At 49.0% G+C, this 21,457-nt stretch overlaps 1 protein-coding gene and 1 long non-coding RNA gene across 24 annotated transcripts in view; both read left to right on the forward strand.

Moving 5' to 3' along the window:
- ANKS1A (ankyrin repeat and sterile alpha motif domain containing 1A) overlaps positions 1-21,457 on the forward strand; it is a 183,530-nt gene that overhangs the window by 123,582 nt on the left and 38,491 nt on the right.
- LOC146401516 (uncharacterized) lies at positions 5,500-13,796 on the forward strand. Its single transcript, XR_014810076.1, has 2 exons — positions 5,500-12,104; positions 12,307-13,796. It is a non-coding gene; the product is annotated as an uncharacterized LOC146401516 (long non-coding RNA).

Consider the following 21,457-nt stretch of genomic DNA (forward strand, 5'->3'; position numbering starts at 1 on the left):
ACATATCTACAGGCATTTCCATGGCCTGGGTGCTAAGGGAAGGAACAGCACAGTGTGGTGAGTAAGCTGGCCCTGCAGTTGGCTAGTGAGGAAGATTGTGTGTTCAGTCCCACCCTGACCCCCTGCCCTCTCTCCTGGTCTCTTTTGTTGTTGTTGTTTTGTTGTTGTTGTTTTGCTTTTTAGGGACGCACCTGAGGCATATGGAGGTTCCCAGGCTAGGGGTCTAATTGGAACTGTAGCCACCGGTCTACGCCACAGCCACAGCCACGCCAGATCAGAGCCACATCTGTGACCTACACCACAGTTCACAGCAACGCCGGATCCCCAACCCAATGAGTGAGGCCAGGGATCAAACCCACAACCTCACAGTTCCTAGTCAATTCATTTCCACTGCGCCATGATCCGAGCCGCGTCTGCAACCTACACCACAGCTCATGGCAACGCCGGATCGTTAACCCACTGAGCAAGGGCAGGGATCGAACCCGCAACCTCATGGTTCCTAGTCGGATTCGTTAACCACTGCGCCACCACGGGAACTCCTTTTCTGTGCTTCTCATTGCTGCTTTTCCTGTCTTTTTACTTATCATGCTTTTTTATTTTCATCTCTTTTATGTCCTCTCTGCTCTTTCTCCCCGTTTCATCCACGCTCTTTCTTTTTACCTTCGTCCTCCTTTTCTCATGTCTATTTCCTCTTCATTCCTATTTTTACTGGTGGCATCAAGACTTTTCTTTCTCTTTTTCTGGCCGAGCCCTTGGCGTGTGGAAGCTTCTGAGCCCTGGATAGAACTTGCACCACCACAGTGACGATGCCAGTTCCTTAACCCACTGAGGCACTAGGAGAAGCTTTTTTGTTTGTTTGTTTGTTTGTGGGTTTTTTTGGTTTTTTGTTTGTTTTTTGTGGTTTTTGGTTTTTTTTTTGTTTTGTTTGTTTGTTTGTTTGTTTGTTTGTTTGCTTTTTAGGGCTGTACTTGTGACATGCAGAGGTTCCCAGGCTATGTGTCTAATCAGAGCTGTAGCTGCCGGCCTACGCCAGAGCCACAGCAACACGGGATCCAAGCCGCGTCTGCGATCTACACCACAGCTCACGGCAATGCTGGATCCTTAACCCACTGAGCAAGGCCAGGGATTGAACCTGCAACCTCATGGTTCCTAGTCAGATTCATTTCCGCTGTGCCACAATGGGAACTCCAGGAGAGGCCTTTCATTCTTAGCCTTCTCCACCAGGATTTTTCTGTTCTTTTTACTGTTTTTGCTGGGGTGTACCCACTGGTATATTCTACAGAACATTTTACTGCTCGTGGTGTTAGCCCCCCACCACATGCCACCACCCATAGTATCTGTCCCTGGTCCTTTCACAGACTACCTGGTCCTTTCTAGCTGTGCCATCAGGCACCATGTAGGGCCTTTGTGCTCTGTGTAAAATGCCTAGCAAGATGAGAATTTCTTTTTTCCTCTTTTTTGTTTTATTACACTTTGCTTTTTTATTCCAGTGCATATAAATGCTGAGAATCAAAGAAGGAAACACTTTCTGGGACATCCTTTATATACTTTGGTTCAGGTTTTGTATCTCTTTTTTTTTTTTTTCCCTAGTAAGGGCATCAGTAGGATACAGACTAAGTGATTTTATATAATTTAGGAAATAGTTGTTAATTTTATGTTAGTTTAAGTACTTATATTTGAGAAGCAAGTAGAGGTATTGTCACATAATTGGGAATAATATAAAACTGAGGTATATTTTTATTTTCAGTATTCATTCAGTCAACTAATTTGTTGCGTACCTGCTATGTTCCAGGCACTGTTCTAAGCACTGGGGTTGAGCAGTGAACAAAACAGACAAAATCCCCTGCCTCCTGGAACTTTCTAGAAGGCTAGCGAGGAAAGAGACCCAAAAGAATACAGTAAGTCAGATGGGTAGTGTGCTAGTTGCTGGTAAGAGGGTTAATGAGAAAAATAAAGCTGAGAAGAGGGATAGGGCAGGGTGAGGCCTGGGACCACAGTTGTGGGGACAGCCTGGGGAGACCCCTCAGAGGAGAGAAAGGGAGCCAGGCAGGTACTGGCAGAGCTTGAGAGAGCGCCTGAGCGTCCTCTGTTTGTACGCAGTTACTTCTCCTGTGAGAGAAATTTAAAATTCCCGTCTCTGCCTGTAGACAGAGAGATGGGTATTCATGTAGACAGATGTGTGTATGACTGAATCGCTTTGTTGTTCACATGACACCAACACGACATTGCGCCAATAAAAAAATTCCATTCTACACTTGCTTTATCTTACAAATATACCTTCTTACCTGACTTTAAACTTCCTTTCTCTTTCGCCACTATTGCCACCTGCTTTTCTCATCTCATTTTTCCCCTTGATTTTTTCTGTTAAGCTGTGTCAGATGACTTTTTATACGTACCTGCCTAGGTATGTACACACCTACATACTTGTGTACATGTATACACATGCCTCTATACATACACACATTTTTTTTAGCTATTGAACTAGAATGAAATCTGAATTTCTAAGAATTTCTCAAAGTTGATCATTGTCCTTATCATAATCCTGGTGGGTTCTGCAGGGGGGTTGGGTTCTAGGCCATTGTCTTAAGAAATACATTTCCGTGGGTGCCTCACAGGCTCAAAGCAAAAATAAAATCTAAAAACCAGGATTATAAGGCAAAAGGAAGGGAATTCAAAATTATTTAGACCAGAAAATGGCCTGCAAGCTGAAAACAGATCTTGTGAGAGGAGGACAGCTGCAGGGTGTTCAAGGAGTCAGGACACTTGAGCGTGGGTTTGGAACTCAGAGGGGAGCTTGCTGATGCCCTGAAAGGCATCTTAGGGTGGGTGGCCTAATCAACCTTCAGTGCTACTTCTTGGGAGCCAAGACCACAGGTCCCCTCCAGTTAATGACATTCAGTTAGTGTGTGAAATGCTGCTGGCCTCAGACATTATGGACTTTGGGTGGCAGGTATGTTACTTACATCTGGCGTGTCTGCCTAGGGGTTCACCGTGCCCAGGGGTGTGGTTGCCTGGCTAGTATGTGGGTAATGCATGCAGGCCTCAGTCTGGTTCAGGTTGAGATGCCAAGTGTTTTGATGCCTCTGATCTTCTCCTTCCTGGTAAAGCTGCCCAGCTGACCTGCTGCCGCTGCTTTAGCCCTCACCACCTCTGGCTCCCATGGACTCCCATGGGGTGCAGCAAAGCAGGCTGGCTTCATTACGTTCTCACAAGGCAACTATGTTTCTGTGTTTTTTCCTCCTTGAAATGAATAAGCCCCAGAGAAGTTTATTTTGTTCAGAGATGTGCTGTGTGGCCAGAGTGGCAGCTGAGTAATTACCTGGCCAGCTAGCGAGGGACAGGCTTTTTCGTATGTGAGACCCTTGGAAAGCAATTGACTTGGACTTTGCTTGGGCTTCCTTTGGAGTCTGCGACCCTCAACCACGCAGAGCTCTTTTTTGGATGCCAGTGTTGTGCTAGAACCCTCAAAGATGTGAGTGGTGGCCTAGCTGTTAAGGATCCAGTGTCCCCGGGTGGCCTAGCTGTTAAGGATCCAGCCTTGTCACTGCTGTGATACGATTTCAGTCCCTGGCCCAGGAATTTCTGTGTGCCATGGGTGCAGCCAGGAAAAAAAAAAAAAAAAGTGTCATCTCCTATCTCTCAGCTCTGTGTTTTCACGGACACTTCCCTCATTGCCTGGGGTTCCTTTACTTTCCCTTGTCCTGCTTTCTTTGCAGAGATGCTTCTTTCTGATGCTCCCAGCTGAGTAGCCAGTGGGTAAGAGGAAAGCCTGTGGCCTCAAGACCCCTGCCGCAGCACTGAGCTCTCTCTTCCAGACGTCCTGCTCTGTCTTGCTCGCAGGGCTAATGGCCCAGGCTCCGGCGCCACAGGGCCCACCTGTCCATTACTCACAGCGGCCTGTTTATCTATGTGGACAGGTGGAAAACTGCCTAAGCTCACTAGGGGCCTCCAAATGACAATTTGTCTGGCAGTCTGTTCTTGCCTGCCCTGATTTAAACAGTCAGGAAGCTGTTGTAAACTCAGTTGAAATGGCGTGGTTTGTGTAAATGTTCTGGAGCTAGTGATTTTCAGCTGAACCTCCCCATCCCCCTGTGAGTGCCTTGTTCCTGGGATGCAGCGGGGCGTATGCTGTCCTGCATTTTGCCGTTGGGCACATAGCTTCCCTCACTGACATGCAGAAGGTGGACGAGCCTGGGAGGTTTATCATCAGGGGAAGGCCAAGCCCTCTGTGCTGGCTTGTGGACAGGAGAGAATGCCAGGGAACTCGGAGTGTTGTGGTAGAGGGGGTGGGGGTTGGGGGCAAACCCGAGGCCTTGAGCTGTCTCTGTGCCTTTGGAGGGGATATTTGTCTCAACCTCCATAGCCAACTGTGGGTAGGAGTCTACAAAGCCAACTCTGGAAACGAAATTCTTATATCCTGGGAATTTTTTTTTTCTTTGAGTTATAATACATGCATGTGGCTGATATTTAAAAGGTACTGAAGGAGGGAGCACCTGCTGCAGCTCTTCAGGTTAAGAACCTGATTGGTATTCATGAGGACGCTGGTTTGATCCCTGGCCTTGCTCAGTGGGTTAAAGATTTAGCATTGCTGTGAGCTGTGGTATGGGTCGCAGATGTGGCTCAGATCCCAATTTGCTGTGGCGTAGGCCGGCAGCTACAGCTCTGATTCCATGTGCCGCAGGTGCAGCCTGAAAAGAAAAAAAAGGTACCGAAGGAGTTCCAGCTGTGGCGCAATGAGATAGGCAGCGTCTCCAGAGCACTGGGATGCAGGTTTGCACCTCGGCCCGACACAGTGGGTTAGGGATTCGGTGTCACTGCTGCATAGGTCCCAGCTGTGTCTCAAATCTGATCCCTGGCCCTGGGAACTCCATATGCTGTAGGGTAGCCAAAAAAGAAAAAGAGGAAAGAAAAAACATTGTCACAAACCAGATAAGTACACTTGAAGAAAAAGAATAAAGTGGCTTGAGAGGTAGGGAGGCACCCGCCGGCGGCGGTGAGGAGCGGGGCCAGTTCAGGGCCAGGAGGGCAGCGGCCTGAGACAGCACAGGCGCAGAGGCCGTCTCTCCCCAGGCACGGATTTGCACTTCAGGGCACTGTTGGTACTGGGTTTTGCTGCACCGCCTGCCTCCCTAACCAGATTAAAGATGTTTCAAGGATAGTCATCACAGTGCATTTTTACGACCCCCACAGGCGTCCCAGCCCAAAAGGGACGCTCAGAAATGTGTCAGTGATTCAGGACCTCGGAAGGATGCCGGAATGTCGAGGCCTTCGAGTGGCGCTGGCGCGGTCACACAGAGGGCTCAAGGTTTGGGTGGCTGAGGACCGAGCTTGGTTATCTTTCTTTTTCTTCCTGAGGGAGATGGAATAATTACGTCTGTCTCCAGTTCACCCATAAATCTTGAATTTTAGTTTCTTTTTCATTCTCTAGTAATAAGAATTGCCCTTTTATACCACAACTAAGGGATTCTAGAGAATATGCAGAATAATTTGCTTCCAGATGGGAGCATAGAAATTTATGGATTTCAGGAGCGGTTTATGACCAGTGTTTTATGGATTTCTCACTTAATTTGATAGATGAGCCCCCCCTTCATTTTTTTTAAGTCGAAAATGTTTTACTAAAACATTCTAATTTGGAGATGGGGGTGTTGAGTTTTACATTTAAATGCCAAATAAGTTTTAAGCCAACTCTGCTTACTGCCTGCCACTTCCCCTCATGAGTAAAATAGTTAACATTTATAAGGAAAGTCAGAAATAAAAGCCCCCTTGCACAAATGTCACAGTGGGTATTATAGCTCTTTCCACTTTCAAGTATCATGTATTTAAGTCAAAAACAGAAATGGGTTTGGCCAGTTCTTGGCCCCCAGTTTTTCAGATTAGACTGCGAGGAGAAAAAGAACCAAACTGATCCCCTGTATTTCGGTTAACACATCCGCTCCCACCCAGGTAGCGCCGTCTGCCCCTGGAGGTCTGCGGGACTTGCAGCAGCAGAGTGAATGTGTAATGAAATGAATCCTCAGCTGGATCCATGTGCTTAAAACCATTTACAGGCTTTATAGGCACTTACCTGATAGAGCTGAAAAATTAGCATCTCTGACATATATGGTGCTGGCAGAATTGATTTGAATAAAAAGGAAAATTTCCAAAGTCCATTTTTTAAAAAATCAGAAATATTGCTGCTGATCCACAGTTAAGGTCCTTGATGAATCTCCCTGTTGGGGTATTAACCCAGAGGTCTGGCTGTGCTCCAGTTCAGATAAAGCTGTTCCTCTGTGCTAAATTCCTCCTGAAGGTTCAATTAAATTCGGCTTTTTTTTTTTTTTTTCCCATCCTGGGCAACCATTTGAGAATTGCCAGTGTCTATGGCCAGAGCTTAGTGATGGATGAGTTTGTTTCACTGCTGACAAAGATTTTGATGTAGAAATCTCCCAGACCTTTGAGTATGCCGGGCCCATGCAAAGATGTGGCTCTCAGTGCCCTGGAAGGGGTTTTGCCTTCACTGACGGACCTGAGCAGGCTGGATGTCACAGCCTGTCCAGGCCCCGTTCCTGGGACGGAGCTCCACTAAGTGTTCTATTTGAAGTCACCAGTGGTGGTAACACCCGCAGTTCCTTTGGCCAGTCATTCCGCAAAGCAGACATTTACTGGGTCTCAACCCGGCCTGTGGGAAATGCTGCCTTTGGGAAGCATTGTATACCAAAGTTGGTGGCTGTGCCCTTCACTCGATTTCATTTAGACAACACTTCCTACTTGTATTAAACACATTTCCAAGTCTTTGTATTCTTAGCATGACTTGGGCCAGTGTCATTGCATTAGGTGCCCAGTCTTCTAGTAATTGTGTCTATGTCTTCTCAGTTTTGAGCTACCAAAGGAAATGCCACTTCATAAATCTGAGGCGAGCGTGGTTAGAGGCAATCTCATCCTAAAAGGTGAGGGCTCCATGGGCGAAGGGAAGTATGATTGACAGCTGTGAAATCACAGCAGGACTAAGTAGGCTAAGCACAGCCTTGCTCCTGAATGCTAGAGCCTAATGAGATAAACCCTGCTGCAGACACTCAGAGGTGGTGTAGTAGAAGCAATCGAGGAAGCAGCTCACTGTACACGGGCGGTAGTAAGCCTAGGGGACCCATTACCCTGTGAGGAGGTGGAGTAGGTTGACTTAGGAACCGTTTCGCCACGAGTACCAGGTGGAAAGGCGCTGGCTGGCCTCCCTGGAGCCCTGGTCTCAGGCGCAGTGCAGGTGGCTATCCGGGCTGGCGGAGACCACCCGCTTTATCAGCAGGTATTTATTAGGTGCCAGCTCTGTGTCAGGCCCTGTGCTGGGACCTGAGGGCAGGGGATGGAAGTAGAGGACATAGTTCCTTCTCTTGAGGGGTGGGGTGGCTTCTGTGCAGGACACCCTCGGCTCCTGAATCCTAGATAGGGAGGGGTCCAGGCAACGGTCTGATTGGAAGGAGGGGCTGGGGCTTGTCTTTAAAATGTGCTTCAGTGTTTTTACTTAAGTTTTATGTGTGCGTTCATCAAAAATGTTTTCATTAGTATCTCACGTGAGACGAAAATGTTATTGTTTATATATAAAAGAATTGCCTTTTTCCTTGGCCTGGCTTGGCAGAGGGTAAATGTGCCCCAGCTCCATGCTGCCCCTCCTTGGCCCTAGCATCACCGGACTCTTTCCACCTGTTTCACCTTAATGCCACATTGTCACGTGGGTCTGAGGGTAGATGTTTTAACTGAGTTTGTTCCCCCTCATGCCTCACCACATGCTGATTGGCTGTTGCCAACCTGGGTTGGCCAGGAATCAGCCTAACTGGTGTCCTCCGTTCCCCAGCTGACTTACTGGTGATTTTGAGCAAACTGTGGTCATCTCTGGGTGTCCATCTCGCTATCTGTAAGAGAGAGTAAAACAGCGTTTCCCGCAGGTTCCCCGTGGAATCTGGAAGGTCAGTGTGTTGCCTGGGACACGTCAGGAGGTTGGTTGAGAAGCCAGACCTCTCAGAAACATAGAGCCATGCCATCAGCAGCCGCCCTTCACAGGTGGCTGCCCCGCCTTTTCCACTTGCATCCTGCTTTGCATTCAGAGCAGGCAAGCTGTTAGCACGAGGCTCATTTAAAACCCCAGCTGAGGAGGTTATCATAGCATCCTTAATTCTAGCGAGCAGCTCCAGTTTTCCCTTCAGCAGTTGGAGTGATTAAACGTCATAATGTATCAGGGGAGAACCAGTTATGAGCATGGATCTCGTGCTGGGTGCTTTTACATTTTGGGGTTGCTCTTGGGCATAGAACTGACCTACCTTGGCAGCACCTCTAATTGGGGCAATTCGTTGACTCAAATTGGACTGACCAGGGCCAGGACTGCTGCCAGGGCTTCACCTGTCTTGTCACAGTCAGCCTGTTGGAACAGCCAGGATCTTATCCACATTTCTCATTACACTGCCACAGCCAGGAAGAATATTTTTGCTTCGAGCCACAATAACTGCTTTGATTCATTGTAAAATGTCAGCGCTAGAAGTTTCCCTAAATATGCATTGTCTCCTTTACAGGTTAGTAAACCGAGGCCCGTGGGGGATGCGACCTACAGAGTCTCACGAGACTTTTGGCAGTGCCCAAACCTCTGTTGCCTAGCGATGTCTTTGGCTCCTGGTTGAACAAAGGAGCAAACCTCAATCTCCTGAGACTCATTTGATTAACAGAGTTAATTTTACGTTTTTTGGCTTAAACTGTCAGCATACTAAATCTGATTTTGGTTCAGCGACTGATCTAGAGTGCTAGAAAATGCCGCCTGTTTTCCTGACAGACTGTCAGCCTTTCCGGTTGCAAATGCCAACTAGAAAGTTCGACCTTGTAGTTGGTTCTTTCCCTCATTATGGCCCTTTAAAGCAGCGGTCTCAAAGTGTGATTGCAGAGGAGCATCCGCTTCGCCTGGGAACTTGCTAGAATGTGAATTCTCCTCTCCTCTGACACCCTCTTCCGGGAACCCGGCAACCAAGGCTGTAGCCTGCTCCCCAGGTGATTGATTCCACTGGGTTGCCAAAATTTGACAGCCTCTGCTTTTTTTTTTTTTTAAGGGCTGCAACTGCAGCATATGGCAGTTCCCAGGCTAGGGGTCTAATTGGAGTTATAGCTGCCGATCTACACCACAGCCACAGCAACACGGGATCTGAGCCACATCTGTGACCTACACCACAGGTCATGGCAACACTGGATCCTTAACCCACTGAGTGAGGCCAGGGATCGAACCTACGTCCTCATGGATACTAGTCGGGTCCATTAACCACTGAGCCATGAAGGGAACTCCCTGACAGCTTCTCCTTTTAAGAGTAGGCTCAGGTGTGTTTTCTCCAGTTGCAAGTGAACTATGCAATGGGGCACGTGGTTATAAGCACACGAGAACTAAGTGTGGGGATGCGTAACACTAGTAACCAAATTAATGCAAGTTTTATGACACATTTAATATATCTGCGATTATTATTATTTTTTTTTTTTGTCTTTTTGCTATTTCTTTGGGCCGCTCCCGCGGCATATGGAGGTTCCCAGGCTAGGGGTCTAATCGGAGCTGTAGCCACTGGCCTACGCCAGAGCCACAGCAACGCAGGATCCGAGCCGCGTCTGCAACCTACACCACAGGTCACAGCAACGCCGGATCATTAACCCACTGAGCAAGGGCAGGGACCGAACCTGCAACCTCATGGTTCCTAGTCGGATTCGTTAACCACTGCGCCACGACAGGAACTCCCTATCTGCGATTATTATTGCGCTGGTAGTAATTAGGCAAATGAAAAGCAGTTCATAGAAATGGCTGTAGTGGACATCCCATTGTGGCACAGTGGAAACGAATCCGACAAGGAACCACGAGGTTGCAGGTTCGATCCCTCACCTACCTGCCCTTACCCCAGCCCCAAATAGCACCCTGTCCTGCCCCACCTTTGTGCTCCAGTCTCTCCAGGCCTCCTTCCGGGTGGCTCTGGTGACACACTGAGTTTTCTAGCCAGGCCCATAAGGATGGAGGGAACCAGCATTTTGTGTTCTTACTCAGATAGTCTCAACCCAGTTTTGACTGAAGAGTGTCTCAGTGGTGCCGATGGTGTTTGGTTGCCAACCGCCTTTAATCATGTCCACCCTCCCTTTGTATTTCAGTTAGTTGTCCTTTTATAAAACAAAGAGCAGAGTTGTCATGGCAAATTTTTTGTCTTTATTCATTTTTTTTATTTTGAAATAATTACAGACTCATAGGGAGTTTGCAGAAGTAGTAGAGAGGTCCTTTATTTGGTCACTGAGTTTCTGCCAGTGGTGTAACGCGTTACGTAACTCCCGCATGGTATCGGAACCAAGAAGTGGCTGTTGGTATGATCCACAGACCCTGTTCTCAGTCCACCAGTTGTGAGTGTGTGGGGGGGTGATTCTGTGTGGTTTTATCGTATGTAGGTTCCTGCAACCATCACCACAATCCAGATGCAGAATTGTTCTCTCATCACAAAGATCTCCCTCATACTTGCATCGTGTTTTTTTTTTTGAGTTTTTTTTGTTTTTGTTTTTGGCCGCACCCGCAGTATGCGGAAGTTCCTGGCTAGGGATTGAACCCGTTGCCGCGGCAGTGACCATGCCCGATCCTTAACCCCCTGAGCCATCAGGGTATTCCCCATCACACTGATTTTTTAAAGTCCTTGTTTGTCATGATGAAAAGGCGTCCTGTGACATTCCCATTATCCCAGTGAGGGGGAACCTATACATCTGCTGGTTTAGAGCCTACCACCCTGCGACCCCTGTTGAAGTGGGACAGCGCAGTGTTCTGCACAGAAACCGTTTTCCGAAAAGAGGCAAGTGCCCCAGGAGGTAGAGAACCAGGGGTGACAAGGCACATTTTTGCCTCAGATCTTTTTCCGTCAGGGTTCAGCCCTCTGGAGGCTTGAGTGTCTTCCCCGAGGGCTGCTCCGTCGTATTCTGCCATTTCCCCAACTGCAGGGGGCAGGGAGCAAGGGGCAGCCCCTGTGTTGCGTCTGTCATTGCCTTGCTTACGTTACTCCACGCCTCGGTGCCTGTTTCCTTAACTGCAAAACGGCTTCGTCTGGATACTCTCTCAGGGCCCTGCTGCCTGAGGCTGTGGCTTCCTGCCTCGGGCAGCCCTCGCCTTCCCGTCCTCCGTTTCCATCCATGCAGTGGTGAGAGCCCGAGGACCCAGTCTGCCGATCCCGGAACCAGCCGGGAGCAAAGTATAAAGAGAAAAAGGGGAGGTTAGAGGTTTCGTCTTTCACAGTTTTGACTGGAGCCGTCCTGTTTATTTTCAACCATGTAGGAGCATATTTGAGATTCTGATGCATGTGTATACAAGCAGGCAGACACACACACACACATGTACACACACGCACACACGCACAGCCTGAGCTCAGAGATACTTGAGAAAAACAAATCTCTTGTCGATCATGGTTGCCGTTGAGTACTGTGCTCCCTCGTCTGAACTTGTCTTCTCTCTCTCTCAGTCCATTTGTTTTTCAAGCATTTGATTCTGTAACAGGTGGAATCTTAAAAGACGAGGTTCTCTGGATCCGGGATTGTCATTGCTATGGCCTGGGTTCAATCCCTGTCTCGGGAGCTTGCACATGCCACAGCTGTGTCCAAAAAAACAAAGATGAGGTTAACAGTGGGGCGGAGGAGCCCATCCTGGACCCTTGACCCTTTGTGGGCTCTTGAGAGCATCAGCAAGCCTCCCCATCACCCTGAGGAACCTCTCCCTCAGGGACTGGAACTCCTGTTCAGGCTGCCTTCCTCCCACTGTACCCCCACCCCCGTCCTCTAACCCAGAACTGTGTGAGGAGGGGACACAGTTGAAACTGTCTCAGTTTTGCTGTATCTGAAATAAGCACACAGCCCCCTTTTAAATTGTTATTGCATATCAAACAAAACTGGGAAACAGAAGCTGGCAGAAATAGCCAACAATAGAGTTTGTTATGAAGTTAGAAGAAATATTAAAAATAATTGTCCTGGGTCTTACTCAAACAGGAATAAGCTCGGAGTTTTCACTGTGGCTCAGCAGACATGAACCTGACTAATATCCATGAGGTTGCAGGTTGGATCCCTGGCCTCAATCAGTGGGTTAAGTATCCGGCATAGCTGTGGCTGAGATGTAGGCCAGCAGCTGCAGCTCTGATTCGACCCCTGGCCTGGGAACTTCCATATGCCACACCTGTAGCCCTAAAATTAAAAAAAAAAAAAAAAGAATAAACTCACTCTTTTCTTGGCTTTTTTTGGGGGGAGGGCACAGGTGCAGCATGTGGAGGCTCCCAGGCTAGGGGTTGATTCAAATCAAAGCTGCAGCTGCTGGCCTGCACCACAGCCACAACAATGCCAGATCCAAGCCACATCTGCAACAGCTTGTGGCAACACTGGATCCTTAACCTACTTAGTGAAGCCAAGGATTGAACTTGCATCCTCATGGATGCTAATTGGGTTCTTAACCTGCTGAGACACAATAGGAACTCCTGGCTTCTTTCTTTTTTTAAAAAAATAGACTCTGTAATTTTTTTGGGGGGGGGATGACCATGGTGTGCAGCAGCAGCTTGACATGGGATCCCAGTTCCCAGACCAGGGATCAAACCTGGGCCACAGCGGTGAAAGCTCTGAGTCCTAACCACTAGACCACCAGGGAACTCCTTCCTTTGCTTCTCTAATTGACCTTTCCCTCTTAAAATTGTTTTGAGGCTGTAGCTCCCACTTATTTTCCAAAGGGCCCTCCCTCCGAGGCACACACCCATGGGCCCTGGAGAAGAGTTCTTGGCAGTGGTAAATGCGTGCCAAACAGTTGGAATGGTGGGCCGTGGTCACTCTGGAATATGGGTGCAGGCCAAGGCTGAGATGGTCCTTGCAGGGGGGGTGGCCCAGGGATCTCCTGGTGCCAAGGTCTGCCCACTTTTCCGCCTTGCCTCTCCCTGTGTGCAGCTTTTCTTGGTGTGCCTCCTGAGAAAGTTCATGTGCTCTGTAACTGCAGCTTGCCAGACGCCCTGCCAACAGGCCCAAGAGTGCGGGTCCCCAGGGCTTTCCCAGGGAGGGCAGTCCTCGCTGAGACTGTTTTGAAAAGCCTGGGATCGTTCTGGCTCTGCAGTGTGCTTGTGTACATTAACGCGCTGCTAGCCCACAGCCGTCTCCTGCTGCTGCCCATATAGGGAGCGAGTTTTCTCAGGAGTCCCCAGAGGCACGTGACCTCGCCCTGCCAGCCTCATGAGAAGCAAGGGCTTGTTGCTCTCCCTTTACCAGGGCCTTTCTGTGGCCTCCCACTTCCTCACCAGCCAAAGGGAGCCCCTGCCCCTAAGCTTTGGTCCCAGAACATTGGACAGCAAGTCGTGCTCCTGTCAGGCCAAGAAAGAGAGACAGGAACCTATGTGGCTCAGGAGGACTGACATGAAGGGTCAACTGCAGAAAAGCAAGAGGGTGACATCGTTTGGTCCAGCAGGGAGGCGGGGCAGAGATGCAGGAAAGGCTGTGTTCTGTTTCCTGAACCTGGTGGTGAGCATGCAAATGGGTCACTTGTTATTGCTGTTGAAATTACACTATTATAATGTATACTCTTTGGAATTTAAGAAACATTTCGTTTATTTTTTTTCTTTCTTTTTTTTTTAAAGAGGGAAAAAACACACTTCCTTGTGGTTGAGGCCAGCACCAGGCTATATACGAGAAGAGGATGTTTTCAGGAGCTTAGCAGTGACGAGTGAGGATGCAGTTGGCGGGATTATAGGAGAGATGCCACACTTTCCCCCTCTCATTTCCTCCTCGGGAAAAATTTCTGATTGAAGAAAGATGCTGGTCCTGAACCTGTGCCTCCCTAAGAATTGCTTCAGGTGTAACCACTTTAAAAGCTCTCCCCCCCACCCCGGTATTGACTAAGCTCAGTACCTGCTGGGAGCACCAGTGGGAAATACAGAAGCGGAAGAGGTATGGCAGGCTTGTGTCAAAGGGCTTGGAACCAGCCTCAGAGCACATTTCCGTGAACACGTTTGCCTTATACAGAACAGCCAGGCTGCCTCTGCCATAGGGATCCTAAAAGAGAACCCTCAGGAGTTCCCATCATGGCTCAGTGGTTAGCGAATCCGACTAGGAACCATGAGGTTGCAGGTTCGATCCCGGGCCTTGCTCAGTGGGTTAAGGGGTTGCCTTGAGCTGTGGTGTAGGTTGCAGACGCAGCTCGGATCCTGCGTTGCTCTGGCTCTGGCTTAGGCCGGCGGATACAGCTCCGATTCGACCCCTAGCCTGGGAACCTCCATAGGCCGCAGGAGCGGCCCAAGAAATGGCAGAAAGACCAAAAAACAAAAACCAGAACCCTCAGATGCAGTCAATCCACACAGGGCGCTGGCTGTGCTCCAGAGCTGATTGAACATGTGCTGGGTGCCCACTGCCTCCCTCTGCAACCTCATTTAATCCCCACACTATGCCTGATGCAAAGCAGGCACCGTCAGCCCTGTTTGCAGACAAGGTGCAGGTAGGTTGGTGTGTTTTCCCAAGTTACAAACCAAAGATAAAGCCTTGTCCTTGTGCTGACTCTGGATACTTTTTAGATTAGACCCCACAGGGTGTGGAAGAGCATGGGTGACTTGAGCTGGACCTGGAAGGGGTTGGAGGATGAAGATGCGGAGGCTGCTGAGGAGGCAGAGACCTGCCCTGCCAGGCTCAGGCGTGGGGTCTGGGGAACAGCAGGAGGGTGGGTTGGTGGGAGCAGTGGGCTGGGCAATAGGCCCCACGTCAGGCCTCCAGCCGGGGGTCAGGCATCTCAAGTTTGCCATTGTCCGCACCCTGAGCTCTGCTTTCCACCCAGAAAGTAATTATCCTGCCCATACCCCCTTCAGTGGAGCACTTCCGTGTCTTATCTCCCAGGTTAGATTTGGGACTGAAAGGATGCCATTGCTGTAATTTTTTGCACTGCCTGTTGGGATCGGGGTTGGGGCAGGGCAAAGACTAGTTCCTACCAGCAGGCTTTTTGTTTAGGATGCCCTTGGATGCCCTTGAGCTTCAGAACACGTTGATGTGGCGCACTCTAGTTGCTTTGCCTCCCTGCCGCCTGGTCTGCCAGGAAAGGTAAAGGGGACCAGGTGGAGCGGAAGGGTCTTAGTGAAAGTGACCTTCTGTCTCTGCTCCCAGCCGGAGAGCTGCGTGGGCGGAGGGCCGTTCCCGTTCACCGCCTGCTGTATGCGGTGAGGGGCAGCTGGAAGTTGGACTTGTGTGAGGTAGCCTCTGAGTTAGTAGAATGAGTGCCCTTGACTTTGCTCTGTAACCTGGGAGATCACACAGCCCAGGCCGGCTGGCCCTGGACTGTAGCAGTGGTGATCAGTGCAGGCATAATGCTTTGTTCAGACAGGAACTGCAGTGAGGAAGAAGGAAGGGCTGGGGGGTCACCTGGGATTGTTCCCCAGCCTGCAGTGGAGAGGCTTTTTCAGAGAAAGTGGCCAGAGGGGGTTCTGTGCTGGGGGAGTTTAGACTTACTTGATAAGGACAGCGGTTGGAGGATTCTTACGTGCACGGCCGCTGCAGATACCAGAGGCTAGAGCTCTTCGGACACTGCTGCCGGCCCCCCAGAAGGCTTTCTTCTCAGCCAGTTGTGATGGGGGTTATTTGGTTAATCACAAAACTCTGTTAAAGGAGGAAGTCATTTTTTAAAAAGAATACGAACATTTAAATTGAACCCCAAGTGCATAGATGTGCAAGCTAGTCTTTGTGGAGCTGAGGCATTTTCTTTCCGAGTCAACCTACTAATTTGGAGTTCTCTGTCCTCTGAATCACATCTGTAATACATCGTTGATTTGGTTTGTTGGGGGGCGGTGTTTTTGGCCTCAGTGTGCAGTGGCTTGATGTGGGATCTCAGTTCCCAGGCCAGGAGATTGAGCCGAGGCCACAGTGGTGGAAAGCACCAAATCCTAACCCATTGACTCCCAGGGTAACTCCCGGTAATACATGGTTGACGTAAACGCGTAGCTTTAGTTTCTTAAATGTAAAGCAAGAATTCAGTCACTTGTGAAGCAGTCTGAGTACAGAAGACTTTTGGGGTTTTTTGCAAGTTTATTTCTCCCACAGCACTAATTCTAGAGCCCATTTTAAAAAACGATCCCATTGTTGAGTTTCTTTGAAGCAGCTGCTTGGTTGTCATAGCAACAGCTTTTAGCATTTGTTTCATTTGTGTAGTGTTTAATTTCTTATTTTTATCAACAAATATAACCGTCTTAGGGAGTTCCTGTCGTGGCTCAGTGGTTAACAAATCCAACGAGGAACCGTGAGGTCGAGGGTTCGATCCCTGGCCTTGCTCAGTGGGTTAAGGATCTTGCGTTGCCGGGAGCTGTGGTGTAGGTCTCAGACGTGGCTCAGATCTGGCTGTGGCGTAGGCCCGAGGCTACAGCTCTGATTAGACCCCTAGCCTGGGAACGTCCATATGCCACAGGAGCAGCCCTAGAAAAGGCAAAAAAAAACCAACCAAACAAAAAAAAACAAATACAACCATCTTAAACAGCTTTGGAAGGGATGCCACCTGACTCTTGGTAAGCAGACCCTTGAGTGGGTGGAAGCAGGAGACCCACAGGTGTGCATGAGCGAGTCCTTTGCTGTGGGCACGGGCGTGTGTTGGTTTAGCTTGCAGAGGGTAGAGATGACTCGCGGTTACCTAAGCAGTCAGTCGGTTATGTAGAAGCCCTTAACAGCCGTGCAGTGTAGGCGCTTATCCCGCCGACCTCCACTTGCTCTACCTGCCTCCCCGCCTTCTCTGTGGCGTGGGGGGTGGCGTTGCACCTCGGCCTCTAGACCTCACCTCTCCCCTGTCCTCCCTTTGGCATCAGCCTCCACCTTCTTGCCCCGAAGCTGCCTCATAGCAGCGTCACCTCCCTCACATGAAACGTTTTGTCCTGAATGGAGGAGCAGCCTCCAGCCGAGTGTCCAGGAAGCCAGCTATTGTTCACACAGCATGTTCCAAACATTCTCTGCCGGAAGGAAGCCCTCTCCCTCTCCTCTGTCCTTTAAAAAAAAAAACCAAAAAACAAAAAAAAAAAAACACAAAAAGGAACCTGGGTTTTGATTAACTTGTTTTTTAGGTAGACTTCTGTTTACTTTGGAACCAGAGGAATGTGAATCATGAGTAAGACTGTGGACTCTTGGCTGGCATCTCTGGTTTTACAAAGACTGCAGATGTTTCTCAGTGTCAGGAAGGCGTACATCGGGTCAAGCAGGTTACAGAGTGAAAACTAAATGACTTTTAGGCTCAACCCTGTTTTTGTCCAAGGATTTAATTTAAGAAGGCGCTTGAGTTCCCTGGTGGCTCAACAGGTTAAGGATCCAGTGTTGTTACTGCAGTGGTGTAGGTTCGATCCCTGCCTCAGAACTTCCACAGCCGAAAAAAAAGAAAGAAGGCACCTGAGTACTTCTGGCCCTGGGACATGGCAGGGACCAAGATCTCCCTGGGACAGGGGCACATCTCACGTCTGTGCTTACAGCAGCAAGAGCCTCATCCACTGCCAGGGTGATGTCATCTAGGGAAGCCTGTGTGGTTCGGGCAGTGCAGCGCTTGCTCTCACTCCTGTCCTCATAAATCATCTCCTCATCAGAGCTCTGTCTGCGACCAGACATTGCGCCCAGACGCTCTCGGCCCTGCCTGCCTTGGGTCTTCCCAGCAGCCCCGGCTTGATGCTGCCACTTTGCCTTTGAAGAAATAAGGCTGAGAGAAGAGAAGTCCAATCATTTACCTGTGACAGTGATCACCTGACTGAGGAGGTTTTTCACACTTTCTAGAAAGGGAAATTGAAAGAGATATTAAATGATTTGTCCAAGGTGAAGTTCCCATTGTGGCTCATTATGTTAAAAACCTAGCATAATGTCCATGAGGGCTGGGGTTCAATCCCTGGCCTGGTTCAGGTTAAGGATCCGGCGTTGCCTTGAGCTGTGGTGTAGGTCACAGATGTGGCTCCGATCTGGCGTTGCTGTGCCTGTGGTGTAGGCAGCAGCAGCAGCTCCTATTTGACCCCTAGCCTGGAAACTTCCATATGCTGCAGATATGGCTGTATAAGGAAGAAAGAAAGGAAGGAAGGAGAAAGAAAGGAAGGAAGAAAGAAAGAAAGAAAAGGAAGGAAGAAAATGACTTGTCCAAGTTCCACAGCTAATGAAGTGAATTTTGGACTCAAGTTTCTTATCCCAAAGTCCTTGTTCTTTCCGTCACTGTACCTGCCTTCCCACTGTTCTCAGTCCCACATATTTGAAATTATACTGTGAGCTTTACTGAGTAGAAGTTGGGCCCTAAATAAGCTGGATCCCATGAAGGATAATCAGGCAGTGGTCACATATTTCTAGTCTTGTGAGCATATTAAGTTAAATTTTATCTGAGGTTTGGTTTCCTCTTGTTTATTTTGTTTTTTTTATTTTTATTTTTGCTTTTTAGGGCCACACCTGTGGCATATGGAAGTTCCAGGCTAGGGGTCAAATCGGAGCTGCCAGCCTGCATCACAACCACAGCAGTGCAGCATCCGAGCCACATCTACAACCTATACCACAGCTCATGGCAACACCAGATCCCCAACCCACTGAGCCAGGCCAGGGATTGAACCTGAATCCTCATGGATTCAGTCAGATTCGTTTCTGCTGCACCACAATGGGAACTCCCTGGTTTCCTCTTCTTTAAAGTGGGAAAAAGGAAAAAAAAAAAAAAAAAGGAGTTCTGGTGGCTCATTAGGTTAAGGATCTGGCACTGTCAGTGCTGTGGCTCGGGTTCGATCCCTGGCCTGGGAACTTCTGCATACTGCAGGTGCAGCCAACAAATAAATAAATAAAGTGGGAAGACCCCCAGCTGGTTGTGAGGATAAACTGAGTCTCTGGGAGGGCAGTCAGCTGGTGCTCAGTGCAGAGTAACCCCACTGAGAGGACCTGGCCCTAGCACCTAGCCCCCCTGGAAGGCTTGAGTGTTAGCAGTGTTGATCCAAAGTACAAGAAGGGCAGCAGAACTCTGAGGGTGGATTTGATCTCATTTTAACTGATTTCCGGCTACAGAGGACACAAAGGTGTCCTCCTAGCCAAGAATTCTGACGTGCTGCTTACGACGCTAACGTAACTCACAGATGGAGGAGCAGTGTCTTTTGCATCTGATTAGTAGGAGCCCGTTTCCCAGGGCCTGTTATCCCTGGAAACACAGATGATTGACTGTGGAGACTGGGGTTAGCCTGGGTTCCAGAAAAGAGAAAAGCCACCACACAGAGAGGAGGCGCTGAGCACCTTTAACCCTGAAAGCCGTGACGGGAATAATGAGTCCACGTCCCCACATTTCTGGCTTTGTTTTGCTTGCCCATTGGGCCTGTCTCTGCTTATTAGCATCTTGAGCAGAGATCAGTACCAATGAGGAAACTCAAACCTGTGTTGATCTTACAATTTATTATTCTCTGAAAGATCCTGAAAGAGACTTTTGTCCCAGTATTTTATTCTGAAAAATGTCTAACATACAAAAAACCTGAAAGAGACTTGAGTAGTGAGTGGATGCCTGTGCACCCACCACCCGAGCCTGGATTCTCCACGTAGATTTTGCTGTACCTGCTTTACCTCATACCCACCCATCTCTCAGTCCCCTTCAATGCACGTTCCATTTTGATGCGTTTCAGAACAATTTACAGACATCAGTGCATTTCATCCCTAAACATGTTACCATCTGCGTCGTTAATAGGAGTTCAGTATTCATGTAGAGTTATTTTGGGCGTGGGAGGGTATGAAATTTATACAAATGAAACATTAATCTTGAGTCTACCATTCCCTGAGTTTTAATAAATACATACATTTATGTGACCCAAGTTTCTCCCAAGATACAGCCATTCCCATTGACGACCTCAGCAAGCTCCCCCATGTCTCTTCCCAGTCAGCCGCCTCTCCCCATTCAGCAGCCACACTTCGGACATTTTCCCAATACTGTGGATTGGTTCCTCCTGTTCTCGAACTTTATATAAATGGAATCGGTGCAGTAAGAGCCTTATCCTTCGTGTAAGGCTCACCTGAAAGATTTTAACTAGTGCTTTAAATTCCCTCCCCCCCACTTTTTAGGGCCACAGGTGTGGCATATGGACGTTCCCAGGCTAGGGGTTGAGTCTGAGCTACAGCTGCCGGCCTACACCACAGCCGCAGCAACACAGGGATCTGAGCCTTGTCTGTGACCTACACCACAGCTTAGGGCAACGCCGGATCCTTAACCTGCTGAGAGGGGCCAGGGATCCAACCTGCATCCTCATGGATACTAGTCAGGTTCATTTCTGCTGCGCCACAATGGGAACTCCTAAGATGAATTTTGAGGACTCTGTCAGCTGCTTCTTTCCAACTTCTTCCTACTTCACAAATTCAGAGGAAGTTAGGAGTGGCAGACTGCAAGAGTCTGGTCATATGAGGGGCCCTGGTGGTGTATTTGTGTTCAGTATATATAATTTGGTGCTCCAGATCCTACAGTTGACTCCCCGGCTGCTATAAGTCAGGTGTTCCCCTGGAGAATCTGAGGAGCTGAGGGATAGAGGACTCTTTTCTTTCATTGACTGCCCGGCAGAGGAAATCAGTTCTGAGTGGGCGCTTAGGGTGTTTTCTTTATGCTCCTCCCTCCCTCCTTTCCTTCCTTGCCATATTCTCAGCATGTGGAAGTTCCTGGGCTAGGGATTGAACCTGTACCACAGCAGTGATGATGCCAGGTCCTTAACCCACTAAGCAACCAGGGAACTCCTCTTTGGGCTACTTTTTTTTTTTTTTTTTTTTTTTCCTAAGGCTGCTCCCGCAGCATATGGAGGTTCCCAGGCTAGGGGTCGAATCGGAGCTGTAGCCACTGGCCTATGCCAGAGCCACAGCAACGCGGGATCCGAGCCACGTCTGTGACCTACACCACAGCTCACGACAACGCCAGATCCTTAACCCACTGAGCAAGGCCAGGGATTGAACCTGCAACCTCATGGTTCCTGTTCAGATTCATTAACCACTGAGCCATGACGGGAACTCCTCTTTGGGCTACTTTAATTCACAGCCAGACTAACAGTGCAGGGCACTGTGATGAAATTCAGATTATGGAAGAAGAGGACCAAAAAGGAAGGTTAGGAAGCTGTTGGTAGTGAAAGGAAAACCAGAAGGGCCAGAGCCAGGTTAGCCAGTGCTGTAACTGCAGCCTTTCTGAGTGTGCGTCCTCCTCGTTCCTCGCTCCTCCCCCAGATCAGCCTGCTCCTGGATGGAGAGTAGACTGCGTAGATGGGACTGGAACCCAAATACATCATCCTCATTAATCTTTTAGATTTTTGTCCCATCTTTTTTTTTTTTTTAGCTATTTCTTGGGCCGCTCCCACGGCATATGGAGGTTCCCAGGCTAGGGGTCGAATCGGAGCTGTAGCCACCGGCCTACACCAGAGCCACAGCAACATGGGATCCGAGCCGCGTCTGCAACCTACACCACAGCTCACGGCAATGCCAGATCGTTAACCCACTGAGCAAGGGCAGGGACCGAACC

This window comes from Sus scrofa, chromosome 7 (assembly GCF_054392235.1).
Source record: "Sus scrofa isolate SSC_HxYL_T2T_F1_AM1 chromosome 7, Sscrofa_HxYL_maternal_Yorkshire_Landrace_v2.0, whole genome shotgun sequence".
NCBI classification, from domain to species: Eukaryota; Metazoa; Chordata; class Mammalia; order Artiodactyla; family Suidae; genus Sus; species Sus scrofa.